At 58.1% G+C, this 16578-nt stretch overlaps 1 pseudogene; it reads left to right on the top strand.

The window, feature by feature from the left end:
* The first annotated feature begins 4577 nt into the window (after positions 1–4577).
* On the top strand, positions 4578–4988 carry LOC142588964 (histone H3-like; annotated as a pseudogene).
* Positions 4989–16578: the final 11590 nt, after the last annotated feature.

The raw sequence follows: 16578 nt of genomic DNA, 5'->3' as shown, positions 1-16578 counted from the left end.
TTTCATATTATTTTCGCATGACTGTTCGTGGCCATCCACACTGCATATGCCAACTATGGCGGGGCTTCCCCGTGTTGGATAGTCCTAACTGCATGCTCCATTCACATTTCTTTCCTTTTCATCTTTCCCCAATTGTATAGTCTCCTACCCTTTGTGCAGCTGTCCAGCCAGCCGACCGTGGGCGTCTCCACTGCGATGACCTTTCTCCGGACTCTCCCAGTCGCCTCGGCATGACACGACCACACGGCACGAGCGCGCCCACGAAGACAGCCATTAGCTTCGGTTCTTTTTACAATAAACCAACTGCGCGTCACTGCGTGGGCACTGTTGGGTTGCCCTGCGGACGGGGTGCGTTGGGGAGCATGCGCTGCTTGCAGACCCTGGAGGCAGTTTTACTTTACTGCTCCCCCCTTCTCTTCCAGTCTATTTGTTTATTCCTCATTTTGGCCTCCTTGTTGGCTTGCCTCCGTCTGTTTTCTTTTTTCAATTGGCTTTTTCTCCAAACCTGCTTTGGGCTGCCTCGGCGGCCCCTTTTCATTTATTTTCTATTCGGCTTTATACCCGTTATACCTTAACGGTGGTGCGGGCCTCCCCCTTTTTCTTTTTCTTTCCTTTTGACCAAGGGGCCACATAAAGCCATGGACGTGGTGTATGCCCTCAAGCGTCAGGGCCGCACCCTCGACGGTCTCGGAGGCTAAGCAGCACGCGTGCGCGGCGTCGTCTGCAAGCAGCATATCAGCTCCTCTGAAGAACCCAACAGCCCTCTTCAGGGCTACCCACTTGGTGCTTCGGCAGTGATGCGCAGTATTTGCGATCTCCTGCTCCGTTCACCCTCTTTTGCATGCCATTATCTCGCGTTCGGCCGTACGAGACACGCGCGGTAAACTTTGGTCAGGTGAGCGAGCGCAACCGCATGTATTCATAAGGTGTGGTAGCATTGTTTTTCGCCCTCGCAAGGCGAGCTTTGCTCGATTGCATTTGCGCTCGCCACTGTGTGTTGTGTTGCTCCCATTTCACCCGCCCTCAGTCTGTCCGAGTTGCGACGTGGCGGTCGTTCGTGCAGCTCAGTTGTCGCCTTTGATTGGACCCTGATTGAGGCAACCAGAGTGGACTGATGATTAAAAGACAGAGGTAATCGTAAGCTCGTCGATGCGCATTTTTGTCGCTTTGAAATGGCTCGCTTCTTCTACTCCCTTAGAGAAGAGTATGAGCCGGGCAGTAGCACTCGGTTACATACATACGCCGAGCGTGACGGTCAGCGGGCGCATTTAAGTTAAGTAAGTTTTATAAGTTAAGCCCCATATTTCACAACAATAGCTCCTGTGGGTACGCAGCGAAGCAAAGCGCGAGGAAAATATTGCCGGGCACGGGCCAGTGTGTAACAGCTGAAAGTGAGTTTTCTACAGACGGCGGTTATTTGTTCTTTCCAGTGCAAGCGTTAAATGATTGAGCCTACGCGGGACGCTGTGTCTGAGCGGCATTCGCATGGCTTCGTTAGTTTGCGTGCGTCGGAGAAACAATAACGAGCCAGCCCTCTTGCCCTACAAGCTGGGTGGCCGTAAACTACCACCGTGCGATTCACAATTGTGTAACTCTTTTGAGCGACGCAAATGAATGCAAAGGTGAGATTAGCTAGGTAGCTGTCGCTAGAACCGGGCTCACTGCGTTGTATTCAAATGGACGAGGGTGCGCGCGGTAGACACCGAGGCGCGTGCTGTTTTCATACTTGTGTACAGGGTTACAGTGGCATTTCTTGTCAGCGCGCTATAGGTGATAAGCAGTTGGTTCGAGGCCAACGTGGCTGTTCTTGCAAGACAATGCACCGCTGAGTTGCCCAAAACAAGAGGAAAATAAAATAAAGGAGCAGAGCGGTGAAGTGTGCTTACTGAGATAGAAATATGCTTGCACAGTGCAGACTCACTTTCTCTCGTTATTTCTGTACGACTGGCCCTTTCGTCATGCGTGCGTGTAGGCGATGCTGGGCGACCCTTGTTCGCGCCATATACTTAGATCGGTAAGGAAGCGGGCGCTGGACACGCGCTGTATTTAAAGAAAACAAACTTTTTCGAGCAACGTATTTGTGTATGCCACACGCCGCGAGAACGGGGGAAAAAGAGAGAGAGGGACGAGCGGCCGCCCGATGGGCGATTTGAGCGGTGCATCACGTATTTGTCGAACTCTTCGCCGCCAGAGGGAGCCACCTGTCCTAAATGTGAACATTTCACCTTGTGGCAGCTTATGTCCGGCGTATTACGCGCTGTGAAGCGGTTGCATAATGCCATGGCATGGACGCGCCAATGTGCACAAGACTACCTCCTGCCGCTGCATCCCTGGAACATCGTGAATGTGCAAGCTGCTGTAGAGAAAAATTCCGAATTCGAACCGGCTCCCTCACTCATGGCACATATATTGGCACGCCAAGGTAAGGGAAGCTGACACACGCCGGCCGTTGTCATTGCACGGATTTCGCATTCGTGTTGCGTTGAATGAAAGCCAAGCTCGCGCCTATTGTTTTACATTCGTCCCACGAAGCCACCGGGAACTGCGCCTATGGCCTTGATGTACATAGCAAAGTGAGGTGATGGCTAAACAGGTAAACAAATGGGGAAGGAACAGTCAGAGAAAATGTACGGGCCTCTTGCTTTGAAGAAACGCGGAACTTTTGGTTATTTCTTTTCTCTTGTCTATGTAATGATTACTGCTACGAAGTCACTGGCATGCGCGTGCAAAGGGAATAGCCGAGGACGAAGCAAGGCGTACACAGTGCGCAATGAGGTCATACCGGTCGTGCGTGTAGCTCGGAGGTGAACTCTAAGTAAGGCATCGGAACACACCCAAGAGAAAACAACGGGTTGTCACGAGAGAACTACTGCAGCCATGTAAACAAGCTTCTTGTTCCATCTGAGAAAAATGTGTGGTGGTGCGGTGACGTCTCTCTTTCTCTCTTTTTTTCCCTTCCATAATGCACGAGTACTGGCAGGTTAAGAAATACAAAGTTTCATATCTCAACAATACAAAGCGGTACCGCGATCGTGTGAATTGCACGCAACTACTCACGGAAGTTCTGTCTAAAAATTTTATCCCATCGAAAACGCCTGTGATGTCTGTGAAGGTATTGTAAAAGTCATACTCACACATGACTGGTATATCTTATCGAGGCGTATAAATTGTGTTCCCTTTATACATATCGCCTTGTGCAATTAACAGAATTTCCAAATCCGGTGCCATTGCTGTGTGACGGAGCTTTAAAGCGCACAGTTGAACAGTTTGTTCTCTCTTCCATTTCACAGTTTGCCACAATCACTGAGAAAAAAAATAGTAAAGAAAAAAGAGGCAGCGCTCGGCATCAGTTGAAAATCGCGCTGTTGCAGGCGCGGCATTTGAACATTTTCTTTTACTCGTAATTAGGCGCACCAAATTCGGTGAATTAGTTGGCGAGGAAATAGATTTCTCCCGGCGGCTGCCGAGCTGGAGCTTCGCTATAACATGACATCGATGCCGTCGATCCTGTGGCGAAGTTGTGTGCGGGAATGCAATCGAAAAAGCTAGCTGACGAAATGTACGCACTGTATGGAGCAAAGTGTTGCGTTTGATGATTGTTTGTCAAAACATGGTGTCCCTTGCAAGTGCGAAAACTGCGCACCGAATACGTGGCACGGGGAAGCCGCGCTTGGGATCGCGCCTGCGAAGCATTGGTTGATGCTACCTTGACATATTGTTTAAGGACCCTTCATAAATATGGAAGTACCGCTTGCCTATCCACAGTTTTGAGGCCCCAATTAGTTGTTCAGGTCTCCTAACGCGCGTTCAACACCTGTCAATATTGTATTCCAAATTCGCTCTTAGAGCGGAAGTGCATCGTTTTCTCTGTAACTCTGAAGTGGTGCTGGTAGTCCATACGTGAGTTTGTCGTTAATCTTGTGAGGCGCATGCGGGCCTCGCGTTCTTCTGTGCGTGGACGGGAAAGTGCGGTACTGGCATGTGTGCACATGCGAGACGGTTTGCTGCCGAGTGCGGCCAAAACACGATGCAGTTGCCCCTCGAGAAGGCACCGTGGCGCGCACTTGTAGTTCGTGAAACGAGCATCAGCATGATCAAAGCAAGGCAGTGGGCAAGCAATATTGTAGCCTTAACATGCCACCCATCTGCGTCGCGCGCAGATCGCGATAACAGCTCCGATGGCGTTGGGCGTGGAGCGCTAACCACTGTCGAGATTAGTGGTGTGGTCTCACACTCGGCACTGGCAATTGGCGACGCGCGGCGGTATAAACGAGATTGTGGTGTTGGCTGAAACGAAAGAGAACAGCGCGGCATGCTGTCGTGTTTAAACTCAATTAAACCGCCTGCGAATGTGCTTTCCTTAGCCGCGAACAAGGCGCCCGCGCGAAAACGTGCCTTCTCCAGCATCCTGGCGAACGGTGGCGGCGCGCGCACCGCCCGAGACGGCTGTGCCGGCGCTGGCCAATCGGCGGGTGAGTTGGAGAGGAGAAGAGTAGTGCGGCGAAGCACGACGCGCGCGGCGCAGGGGTCATTTTCACTCCGGCAGTCGACGACTTCGGACGCTCGCTCCGTTCGCTATGGCCAGGACCAAGTAAACCGCCCGTAAGAGCTCCGTTGGGAAGGCTCCGCGTAAGCAGCTTGCTACCAAGGCTGCTCGCAAGAGTGCACCTGCCACAGGAGGGGTTAAGAAACCGCATCGCTACAGGCCTGGAACCGTGGCCCTTCGTGAAATTCGCCGCTACCAGAAGTCGACCGAACTTCTCATCCGCAAGCTGCCGTTCCAGCGCTTGGTGAGGGAAATCGCTCAGGATTTCAAGACCGACCTCCGATTCCAGAGTTCGGCTGTGATGGCCCTTCAGGAGGCCAGCGAGGCATACCTGGTCGGTCTCTTCGAAGACACCAACCTGTGCGCCATCCACGCCAAGCGTGTTACCATCATGCCAAAGGACATCCAGCTGGCCCGGCGCATCCGTGGCGAGCGCGCCTAAGTTCGGCCGCTGTCTGCGCCGTAGCCTCGGTCAGGCAAGCAACACAAAACGGTCCGTCTCAGGACCATCTACATGTTTGCTTCGGCCAGGGGAGCACGCGAGACCACGTACTCCAACCGTACCCTCTTCGTCCGTCTGTTTTGTTGTTATTTTTATTATTAATATTTTTTTTGTGTGTGCCTGTGGTGGGCTGCCGGTGCAAGGTGGTGCCTCGTTTGGTATGCATATGGTAAGTATTGCGCGCGTTCGAGCACGAACAGGAAGAGAGAGGGGAAAAAAATAAACAAAATGCGTGTTCGTTGCAAAACGGTGCGTGCATTCATGCGAAGAAGCCGCGCCCGAAAAGGAAATTAATGCGGCCGATGTTGCGTGCAAGCTTTTATGTATTGGTATGCCATGCATGCGTTTGTTCACGTTCCTCATGCATACCTGCCTGGCTCATAAGTGCATGCTGGTTGCGGATATGGCCCATTTTTTGTTTGTTTGTTCTTAAGGGCCCAATCGCCTATCACATTCCACTACGCGAATCGTACGCTAATTGCAGTGAGGCTCGTCCCTGTGCGCCCCCGGACACCCGGAAGCTCGCTTTCCATCTACATTCGTGCACTGAAATGCCAGCTAGCTAGCAGCAGCGTCAGTTCAAGAGGCACGGTTGCACTAATTCAAACAGAGGGAAACGGGCGCAGAGAACGGGATTGCCAAGCAGAACCCTGCCGTCACACGCATTTCGGTGGTCCTGACGATGACCGTTGGGTTGTGCGACGAGCGCGACTGTAGTCCGGCGGCTGGGAGCTCGCTTACGCCTTCTTCTCGGTCTTCTTTGGGAGAAGCACAGCTTGGATGTTGGGCAAGACGCCGCCCTGCGCGTTCGTCACGCCGGAGAGCAGCTTGTTCAGCTCCTCGTCGTTGCGGATGGCGAGCTGCAGGTGGCGGGGGATGATCCTGGTCTTCTTGTTGTCACGAGCCGCGTTGCCAGCGAGCTCGAGCACTTCGGCAGCCAGGTACTCGAGGACGGCCGCGAGGTAGACGGGAGCGCCCGCTCCGACGCGCTCGGCGTAGTTTCCCTTGCGCAGGAGACGGTGGATACGGCCCACGGGGAACTGGAGACCCGCGCAGCTGGAACGCGTCTTGCTCTTGCCCTTCGCCTTGCCGCCTTTGCCGCGTCCGGACATGCTGGTGCTGTTGATGCGTAGACTGAGTAGCAACGACTTGCACAGTGGCGATCTGTGAGCGATTTGAGCCGTGCTCGTAGCGCCTTCGCCGCTCTCGCCGCCGCCGGTCCCAAAGGAAAGCGCGAGGGAAAGGGAGAGAAGCCGCGCGGACCAATGGCGAGCGCGGCTTTCCGAGGTCGCGTGAACACCACCCTGCCGCCATAAAAACGCTGCGCGCGAGACCGGTCACGGAGTTCCTTGTGCGCCTCGGACACCTTCGAACGTCTATCGAACTCAACGAACCTCCATGCCGCCCGTGTTCTGCACCCACGACCGCGCTCTCGAGCGTAGCCCTTTTTAGGGCTCCCAAGGGTGCAGACGCAGTCGGAGGTCCTAGCGTCCACCGCTTTTTCCACTGCACTGAGGATGTCAGTCTCTGACAACCCAGTGCAGGGGCCACGTGGCCCCACCTCAGCGCACTCGCCGGCGCTCAAACTGCTTCTTGCGGAAGCGAGACGCCAGTTTTGCGCCACTACGGCGAACGAGGCACTACCAGCCGAGGGTGCTGCCCCATCCCCGAGGTTCCTACGTTCCGGAACCTGCAGGGATATTGCACCAGCGGCAACACAGCTACGACGACGCGGCCGTGCTGCCCCGGACAACGTTGACGACGGCGGAGACACCACCGGCAGCGAGAGCGACGACGAGACTGCCAGCTCGCGCCGCTCTAGCAGCTGCCCGCCTTCCTGCTCGTACTCGTCGAGCAACAGCGAAGACAGCCAGATGACCCTGGCTACGGATTCTATTAGAAGCCGTTCCCCATCGCCCAGCGCGCAAGGAGAAAGCACCGCATGAGCCCACGGTACCCGCGGTCGCGCTCGCCGAGGCGAGCACAAACGCGGCCACGAGCGACGCTCCCGAGAGCTGCCCCACAGCGCTTGCGCCGCCAAATGACGTCACGGACGCGCGAAGCGAAGCCCCGCCTCCACCCGCGGAGCCCCCTCGCCCCGGCGCGAAGCAGCCGCCACCCGTGGAGCCTCCTCGTCCCGGCGCGAAGCAGCCGGGCAAGAAAAAACAATACAGCAGCCATAAGCGCCACAACATGCGCTCGGTGACGATCACCACCGTTGCTACCGGTGGCGTACGATCAAGCACCCCTGCGACAGCAGAAGACACCGGACCGGCCGCTGAGGGACGGGAAACTGTCCTCTACAGACCACTGGCAAGAAAGGCCCACTTTCTTGCGGCATCGCGCGACGCGATTGCCGCTTTTCTTGCCGGTGTTCCAGGCACCCATCGAGTGCGGCCGAACCTTCGGCGGAACGTCGTAGCCGTCGACGCGCTGCCCGGCACGGACCTCTCCCCACTACTCGCCGTCCGGGTGATATGCGACGTGCCTGTCAAGGCGAAGGCACTCATCGCCGACTCCTGCACGGGCACGCTCTTCAACGTGGACCCGGCGATCGATGGGCCTTCCATACTTGAGGGGCTCGAGTCCCGGGTGCCCGTTCTCGCCGTCACCAGGAGCGGCGATGTGGCAACCCTCAGCTTCGCTGGCAGAGACGTGCCGGAAGAGGTCCACCTCTTCAGACAGCGCCGTGTCGTGCGCCCGCAGCTGCCGCGGCCGTTGCAGTGCGGTCGATGTGGTCTGTTCGGCCACGCCACAGCGACTTGCTCCCGCGACCCACGCTGTCTGCAGTGCGCGGGGTCGCACGCGACGAGCGCCTGCACTTCAAAGCGGACCCGCTGCATTAATTTGCCGGGGCCCGCACGAGTCAGCAGAGCCACACTGCCCCAACTGGCAGCTCGAGCGGCGGGTGGCGAGCATACTCGCGAGAACCGTCCCGCGCATCACGCGCCGACAAGCCTTGGTTCTCGCGAGGAGCAGTGCCCCTGCAGCGCTGAACCGGCAGCCGGCCACCACTACAGGACAGCACACCCCCGAGCGACGACCATCGCCGACGGTTCAGCCGGGACGCTCCTTTCGCGACGTGCTAGCCGGCAACACAGTGCCGCAGCCTGTCGCCGAGAGCAGCCCTGCACAGCCCCGCAGTGCGACAACACCCGACGCACGTGACCTCGTTAAACGACGCTCGCGTCGGCATTGCGTGCACTCTTGGAATCGGTACCTGCCGACTCGCCAGCGCGTCACATGTGTGTGGCAGCTCTGGGAATGCATGACACCCTGATCCAGCATGGCTAGCACACCAGTGGAGCAACGGCCGCGCATCGTTCAATGAAACGTTCGTTCGATGCGCCGCCGTCATCCAGAGCTGGCGGATGGGGCTCTGTCGGACGAATGCGACGTGCTTGCTTTGCAAGAAACCCACGTTCGCCCGGGAGAGCTCAACCTGCCAGACTTCGTCAGCTACCACAGTGCTGCTAGCTGCGAGCAGGCGTCATGCACGGCCATTCCGTGTACCGATTCCGCTCATCCGGCTGGGTGATCTCGCGCGTCACTTTACGTACGCGCTGGGCTCCCCCAGGCCGTGGTGAGTGTGGACGATTTGCCGTGCACGGGCGTCGAGTGCGTGGCGGTGACCGTGCGAATCGGAAGAACCGACACGTGCGTCGCGAGTGTTTACGCGTGCTGCGGCGGCAGCTGGGACAAGGAGCTGATCGTCCGGCTGTCGCAACGGGTGCGCGGTGATCTCGATGTGTGCGGGGATTTTAACTCCTACAACAGCGCTTGGGGCTCAAGCCACACGGACAGTAGCGGCCGCGACCTGCTTGACGCCATCCAGCGGGCGGCTCTGCTCGTAGTCAACACGGGCTGCGTTACTTTCACCCGTCGTGGTTCCGAGGGAATGTTGGACCTCTCGCTAGTGTCGGAGCGCTGCCATTACACCTGGCGCCGCAGCCCCGACATGCGAGGGTCCGACCACTACCCAATCCACCTCGAGCCCCGCCACGCCGCCCACCTACCGACGCACGCATACAGTGTTGTGAATTGGCCGCGATTCCGGGAACTGTGTGCTACAGTGCCAGTCTCGGAGGGTAGCCTCTTTTTCGAACACATCGCGCGGTGCGCGCGAGCCGCGTCGACTCGCTGTGTTGTGCCGGCCGGGAGGCCCGTTCCCGACATGAAACAGTTGAACATCCGCGCTGCGCGTCCCAGAGCCGAGAGGATACTGCTGCGCTCGGGTAAACGCGATCATTGGACGCTATACAACCGGCTCGACGCGGTATGCCGTCGCCACGCGAAGCAGCGCCGCAACGCCAGCTGGTCCAGCCTCTGCTCGTCACTGGAACGGGCGAGTGTGCGATCAAGCCCGTGGCGAATCCTGGGAGCGATCCTGCGGCCCCGCGTGCCGCGCTGCCCCGCCCTCTCCATCGCTGTGGCGCGCGGCATCACCAACGGGCAGCTGGCCGAGCTGCTCGCAGAGACTTTCTGCCCACCTCCCACCATCCGTGCACCAGCGCCGTACGTGCTGCAGCCGCAACCGCATCCAAGGCGCGAGCTGCTTGCGCCGGAGCGGTATTTCCCAATGGCCGGGATCCTCGAGGACATCAGGGCACTGTGCGAGACTGACTTCACTCTCAGTGAGCTTCGCACAGTGCTCGCGTCGCGGAAGCGCCGTTCAGCTCCGGGTTCCGATGGCGTCACGTATCAGATGCTTCGGAACCTGGACGGCGAACAGCTCCTGCTGCTGCTCGACGCCTTCAACGGGGTATGGCGGACCGGCAGCATCCCGGACGAGTGGAACGAGGCGGTGGTCGTCCCGCTGCTCAAGGCTGGCAAGGCAGCCAGCAACCCTGCTTCGTACCGGCCCGTTTCGCTCACCTCCGCCGCTGGCAAGGTGCTCGAGGCCATGGCGCTGCGGCGGCTCGAGTGGATTGCGGCGGCGCTCGACACCTTTGCAGCGGAGCAGAGCGGCTTCCGGCGACTCCAGGCCACTGCGGACTGCCTGGCCGACGTCATCGCGACGCTGGAGACAGCGAAGCGCCGGGGCGAGGCAGGCTACCTCATTCTCCTTGACGTCGAGAGTGCCTTCGACCGGCTGCCACACGCCACCATCATGGACGCACTCGATGCGCTGGGAGTGTGCGGACGAATACGGAGTTACGTTGCGGCGTTTCTCGGCGGCGGACGATGCGGGTGCGTGTGGGTGGAGTGTAGTCGACCGCGTGCGGTTGTGACAGGAGTGCCGCAGGGCAGTGTGCTCAGCCCATTCCTGTTCAACCTCGCGCTGGCACGCATCCCCGACTACATTCCCCAGCTCCCCGCGCATGAGGTTCGCGTCGCAGTGTACGCGGACGATATCGCGTTGTTTGCGAGCGGCCCCACTAGCGTCGGCAATGCGGTGCATGCGTGTGTACAGCGCGAGCTGGATGGGGTAGATGCTTACATCAGCGGCATCGGTCTCACCCTCTCGGCATCCAAGACCAAGGCGCTCATCGTTCACCCAAAGTACAAGGGGCAGTACAACACGCCGGGCTTCACCCTCCATGGAGTGCTGCTTCCGTGGGAGAAGCGTGTACGTTACCTTGGCCTTGCGATCGGCCGACGGCTGAACTGGTGTTCTGCAGTAGCTGACTTGCGGAAAGGTGCCGCGCAGGTGGCGGGCGCCGCGCGCTCCCTACTCGCTCGTGGCCAAGGCTGCTCGCCCACCCTCGCGCTGCGCCTCTACAATTCCGTGGCCTCGGCGCGGATCCTGTACGCGCTGCCCCTGGCGGACCTGCAGCCGACGCAATGGAAGGTGATGGACGCAGATCACCGAGCCGTCGTACGCCAGTTCCTGTGCCTCCCGCGGTCTTCACAGAGCGGCGCCACTCTCGCCGAGGCGGGGGAGACGCCCATCTCTCTCCGTGCCGAGGGGCGGGCGCTCAACCACGTGGAGCGCTTGCATCGCTAGCGGCAAGGCCAGCAGCTGATCAGCCGGCTGCACTCTCTCCCGAGCTCCGGCATGGGTCGCCGCGTCGCCGAGTTCGCCAACCTGGTACGGGGCGGCGCCACGTGTGCGTGGCTTGCTCCGCCCCCGCATCGAGAGCGTCGTCTGCTCATCCGCACGACCGTCCCTGGCGTTCGAGGGAAGCGCAACACACCGCTCTGCGCCTTGCAACAAGAGACGCCTGCAGCCATCAACGAGCAGCTGGCTGGCCGGGTGCTCGTGTTCACCGACGCCTCTGTCTTGCGGGACGGTGCTGCCGCTGCCGCGTGCGTCGCCCCTTCAATCCCGGCGCACAGTCAGTGCCGCGTTTTGAGCGCGGTCTCTTCAACGCACGCGGAGCTGGCGGCCATCGACTTGGCGGCCGAGCTGATGTTCCGGCGGCGCATCCCTGCGGCGGCCATCCTGACGGACTCCCGTGCGGCACTGCACATGCTGCCCGGGGCCGACCAGGGATCCCCGCTAATTCAGCGCCTCCTACGCAAGATGCACGGCGTGTGCGAGCAGGGATGCCACCTCGTTCTGCAGTGCGTGCCTGCCCACATTTGCATACACGGGAACGAGGAAGCGGACCGGCTCGCGAAGGCTGCCCACGCGGCGTCGGTGCCTCGATCGCTCGTTGTGACTCCCTTCGATGTCGCCCGTCACACCGTGGCTGGCACGTTGCGAGCGAGACACCCGGACGCCCGCGTCGCCAGTGGCAACCCGCCGAGACTCCTGCTGCGAACGGGTCTTCATCGACGAGAACGGGCGCTGCTGCTCCGCCTCCGCATCGGCTGCTGCCGCACCTCAGCAAGGACTCACCGCTTCCAAGGTACGGGGAGCCCCTTTTGCCTCAAGTGCGCCGATGTGGAGGACTTAGAGCACGTACTTTTACGGTGCCCAGCGTACTCGGTACAGCGTGACACGCTCACGAGCGCCTACCGCCGCCTTGGGCTGCCGTGCGACAGTACCGATGCGCTTCTGTTCCCGGCGGCGCATTCATCAGTGACCGGGCGCGCCTTCGCGGCGCTGCTCGATTTCTTGGACGGCGCCGAACTGTATGAGCGGCTGTACCCGCCGCGCCTTCCTGACGTGCCTTACCGCTGGGCTATCTCTCACTTCTATACTCTGTTTTCTTCGCCACCCTTTTCATCCCTCTCTCCTCACCCGTACAGCGCCGTGGAGGTGCCCTCGCACGAGAGGCAGTAACAGCGCTGTACTTATCTCTTCCTTTTCCCCTTTAAAACCACTCACACGCGACCGGTCGCGCGTATTCCGATCTCGTTTGCTCGGCTACTGACATGCCTCCCCAGCCCAGCGGTAAGGCCGTGAAGAAGGCCGGCAAAGCGCAGAAGAACGTGCGTGCCACCGACAAGAAGAAGCACCGCAGGAAGGAGAGCTTCTCCATCTATATCTACAAAATGCTGAAGCAGGTGCACCCGGACACTGGAGTCTCCAGCAAGGCCATGTCTATCATGAACAGCTTCGTGAACGACATCTTCGAGCGTATCGCCGCGGAGTCGTCCCGTCTGGCTCACTACAACAAGCGCTCGACCATCACGAGCCGGGAGATCCAGACTGCCGTGCGTCTGCTGTTGCCCGGAGAGCTGGCCAAACACGCCGTGTCCGAGGGCACCAAAGCCGTCACCAAGTACACCAGCTCCAAGTAGGCGACCGAGCGCTCGTCCGCGCAGCCAACACCCAACGGCTCTTCTCAGAGCCACCCAAAGTGTCTGCATTGGCATTGGGATGTAGTGAGAATCTCGACAATTCCGTCCGTTCCCTCTGTTCGACGCTTCCTCGTTTACACACACCCGGCGCGCGCTGTCTTATTCTCATTGCGACAGCGCGTGTGCTGAAAGTTTTGTATCAGAAACGCACACAACGCCATGCGCGCAGCACAACAACACACACAAAAAGGGACTCTCACGGGCCGATAGGCCCGTGAGAGTCCCTTTTATATGATTTATGCTCTTTTATTATAGATATATGCACTGCATATATCTCTCAGCTCGTGAAATCCTAATCGACGCCTTGGACTCCCCATATCCCGCCCTGAGGACTTTCTCGTTTCCTAGGGGTTTTGCGGTTTTACTCAAAAGAGCCTTCCCAGCACTTCGGCAGCCAGGTACTCGAGGACGGCCGCGAAGTAGACGGGAGCGCCCGCTCCGACGCGCTCGGCGTAGTTTCCCTTGTGCAGGAGACGGTGGATACGGCCCATGGAGAACTGGAGACCCGCGCGGCTGGAACGCGTCTTGCTCTTGCCCTTCGCCTTGCCGCCTTTGCCGCGTCCGGACATGCTGGTGCTGTTGATGCATATACTGAGTACCGTTGTCAGATGGGAAGAGGACTTGGCAACCAGGGGCGCCGCGTGCCAGAGCTTTCATGTACTCATCAACCCAGCATCATTCGATACATTGACCCCGGTACTCCCCCACAACCCGGGCTGACTGGGTGGGGGGACTTGGTTCGGGCCAACGGTCCTTCCCGGACAAGGGGGCTGTTGTGGTGCAGCCCAACTGAGGGACTGCACTCAACACACAAACAGCCATGTCGGTCTTGCAGGGCACAAGCCTGACTGACCGTCGACTGCCCTGACGCAAAAGAGGTCAAGGCATACAACCATGGAGACCACCAAAGCCGTCCGCGGAGCAGCGCGACCACTTGAGGGTGCACCACCACCGGTTCCAGCTCTGGGTTCCACGGAGCCAAACAAAACCCCGTAGGTCGACTGGCGCACACGGCCGAGTCGTGCGACCTTTGGAGCATGCATCATAACTTAATGGATAGCTTTCCACCTGACTCGTCAAAAATCACGGCAGGACGAGCCCACACTTCGAGAAACTTCTTCTCGCCCAAGCGGTGCCGCTCCCGGGTGAGGTGGAACCAGACCTCCTTCCGTGCTTTCGCAAGCACTTCGTGAAGGCCCGGTGCCCGACCCCCGAAAATTGCATCGCAGCGTGCCAGCCAAACTTGGTATGAGCACTCGGCGAGGAGAAGCACGAACTGGTTGATCGCCTGATTGGGCAAAGGGTGCAAAAATCGGACTGTCTCATAAGGAACGCCTGGGAGCCTAAATAGACTAGCAACTCTTTGGAGAAGAGCTGCAGGAAGCAAACACTGCGTAAAGATATGAACTGAGTCCTCACGAGCGCCACAGAAAGGACACACTCCACGAGCCGGGATGGCTGTGAAGGGCCTGTAGCTCAACGGCAGGCACCCTCGCTCCAGGCGGTACATAAAGGTGGCTCGCCTGGCGTCGAGGAAACCGGCCGTAATGAGCTTCCAGTTTGGCCTGTGAATCGACAGGTCGTACCTTTGGCAATGTGGGGGGAGTCCTGGGGTGAGGATATCCACTAACTCTTGGAGTGGAGCTGAAACTACGTCGATGCCTAGGTGAACCTTGCGGAGGCTTACCAAAGAGTTGGCAGCCGCCGCATAAATGGTGGACGGGGTACCTGAACGAGGAACACAGTGGGAAAATGTGCTCTGCGAGAACAAGCGGAGTCGGGTGCTAAGAAAGAAGGAAGTTAAGCTTCGAGTTAGGAGCATATCCGAGTTAAGAGCGACCTGGGTCTACCTGACGTGTAGTGCAGTAGCCACGATGCCCAGGTCGGGAATTCCGAGTCCTCCCTTGTCCCTGGGCAACTTGAGCACCCGCCTAGCTACACAACCAGTTGTACCCTTCCAGAGGAAGCGAAACAAGACCTCCAAGATAAGCTTGGTTCGGGTTGGAATAGGAGACACACACGCCACATACGTCAGAAAGGAAAACAGAAGTGAGCGAAGGATTGTCGCTCGAGCAGTCAAAGGGCATGACAACGCGCTGAATTCCTGAACCCTGGCTTCAAGCTTCTCCTTAGCCTGTTGCCAGTTTTCGGGAGAGAGACCATCTGGTTCGAACTGGAAGCCTAGAATCCGCAGCCGCGTTTTCACGGGGAGACCATGAACGGGCTGCGGACTGGAAGGAGTGGAGTTCAAGTACATTGCTGCACTTTTCGACCTATTCAACCTTGCACCGCTCGCCCCGCAGTAACTGTCCATGACCTCCAGGATGTCGCAAGCTGATGCTTCGTCCGGGACGACAATGGACAAGTCGTCTGCATAGGCAAAGAGTGCAGCCGGGGGGGAACCTGGTGGAAGTAGGAACCTGCCAATTCTGCTGTCACAAGACAACCTCTGCAGAAGCAGTTCAAAAGCGAGTACGTAAAGGGCAGGTGAGAGCGGGTCCCCCTGTCGCACACCACGTCGCACAATGAACGCCTCCGAGAGGCGGTCTCGTATGAGAACAGCAGAAGTCGGTCGAGAATACAAAGCTTGGATCATCTGTCTAAAACCCACACTAAAACCAGCCTCTTCCAAAACACGGAAAAGGTACCTATGGCTAATGATATCGAAAGCCTTCTCCTGATCGAAGGAGCAAAGGATACCTGGAAGTTTCCTGGTATTTGCCCACAGGAGAAGGTCCCTTAGTGCTATACCGTGAAGCTGAGTAGAGCGACCCTGGACACAACATGCCTGGTATGGACCCAAAACAGTGCTGAGCACTGGCGTGAGTCGCATACACAGGCACTTTGCTATGAGCTTATAATCGCAGTTCAGAAGTGTGATTGGACGCCATGCTCTCAGATCGGAGCTCCTCGACTCGTCCTTACAAAGGAGAGTGATTAACCCCTCTCGTTGAGACGCTGACAAAGTCCCTTCACTGAGTAGCCGGTTCACCAGTGATGTGAATGGCTTCCCTAACAGTGTCCAAAATTTAACATAAAATTCGACTGTCAGACCATCGGATCCCGGACTGCGATTACGCTTCATAGACTTCAATGCCGAAAAAAGCTCGTCCTCATCTATGGCTGAGTCGCACACTTGCGGCGGCTCAGCATGGCGAAGCAAAAGGAAATGCAGTTGGAGTGGCAGCTGGTTCGGCATACAAGGTCATGTAAAACTGCCTCGCCAGTGCAAGAACTCCATCTGGTGAATCGACTATGCTACCATCGCTTAGATCTATTAGGGAAGAGAGAGTTGTGCTCTTCCTTGAGAGATGTTTACGTAGGACGTTTCTGCTGCACCACGCTTCCATTTCCCACAGCTCTGCTCGGGTTGTGGCCCTCAAGCCATCCCAGCGTCGCTGCAGGAGAATCCGAAGTTCCTTTCGGAGTGAGGCCAGCGCCGAAGCAACTGCAGGACCGCCGGACAGCGGCCTCGAGAGCAGGAGGATCGCGTCGGAGACGATTTTAATCTCCTCACGCGCTCGACGCTTGCCCCAAGACCTGAAGCAATCACGCACTCTGACCTTCACGTCATCCCATTCTGTACCACTTAGATTCGCTCTATCGTGCAGCGATCGAAAAAGAATGGATGATACCTCTGCGGTTGCCTGTCTTTTAGAAGATGTGGATTCAGACGCCACGGTCTCTTCCCTTGCGGGACTATGCTAGAATCGCCGAACCGCAGAATTAGGAAGCTGTGGTCGCTAAGAGCAGAAGGAGTTAACCAAGAAGAATGCATACTAGGAGCCAGTGACGACGAGATGTAAAAACGATCGATGCGGCTCTGCATGCCTCTTCC

Source organism: Dermacentor variabilis, chromosome 7, assembly GCF_050947875.1.
Source record: "Dermacentor variabilis isolate Ectoservices chromosome 7, ASM5094787v1, whole genome shotgun sequence".
Lineage (NCBI taxonomy): Eukaryota > Metazoa > Arthropoda > Arachnida > Ixodida > Ixodidae > Dermacentor > Dermacentor variabilis.
This window is presented reverse-complemented; position numbering and strand designations above follow the sequence as displayed.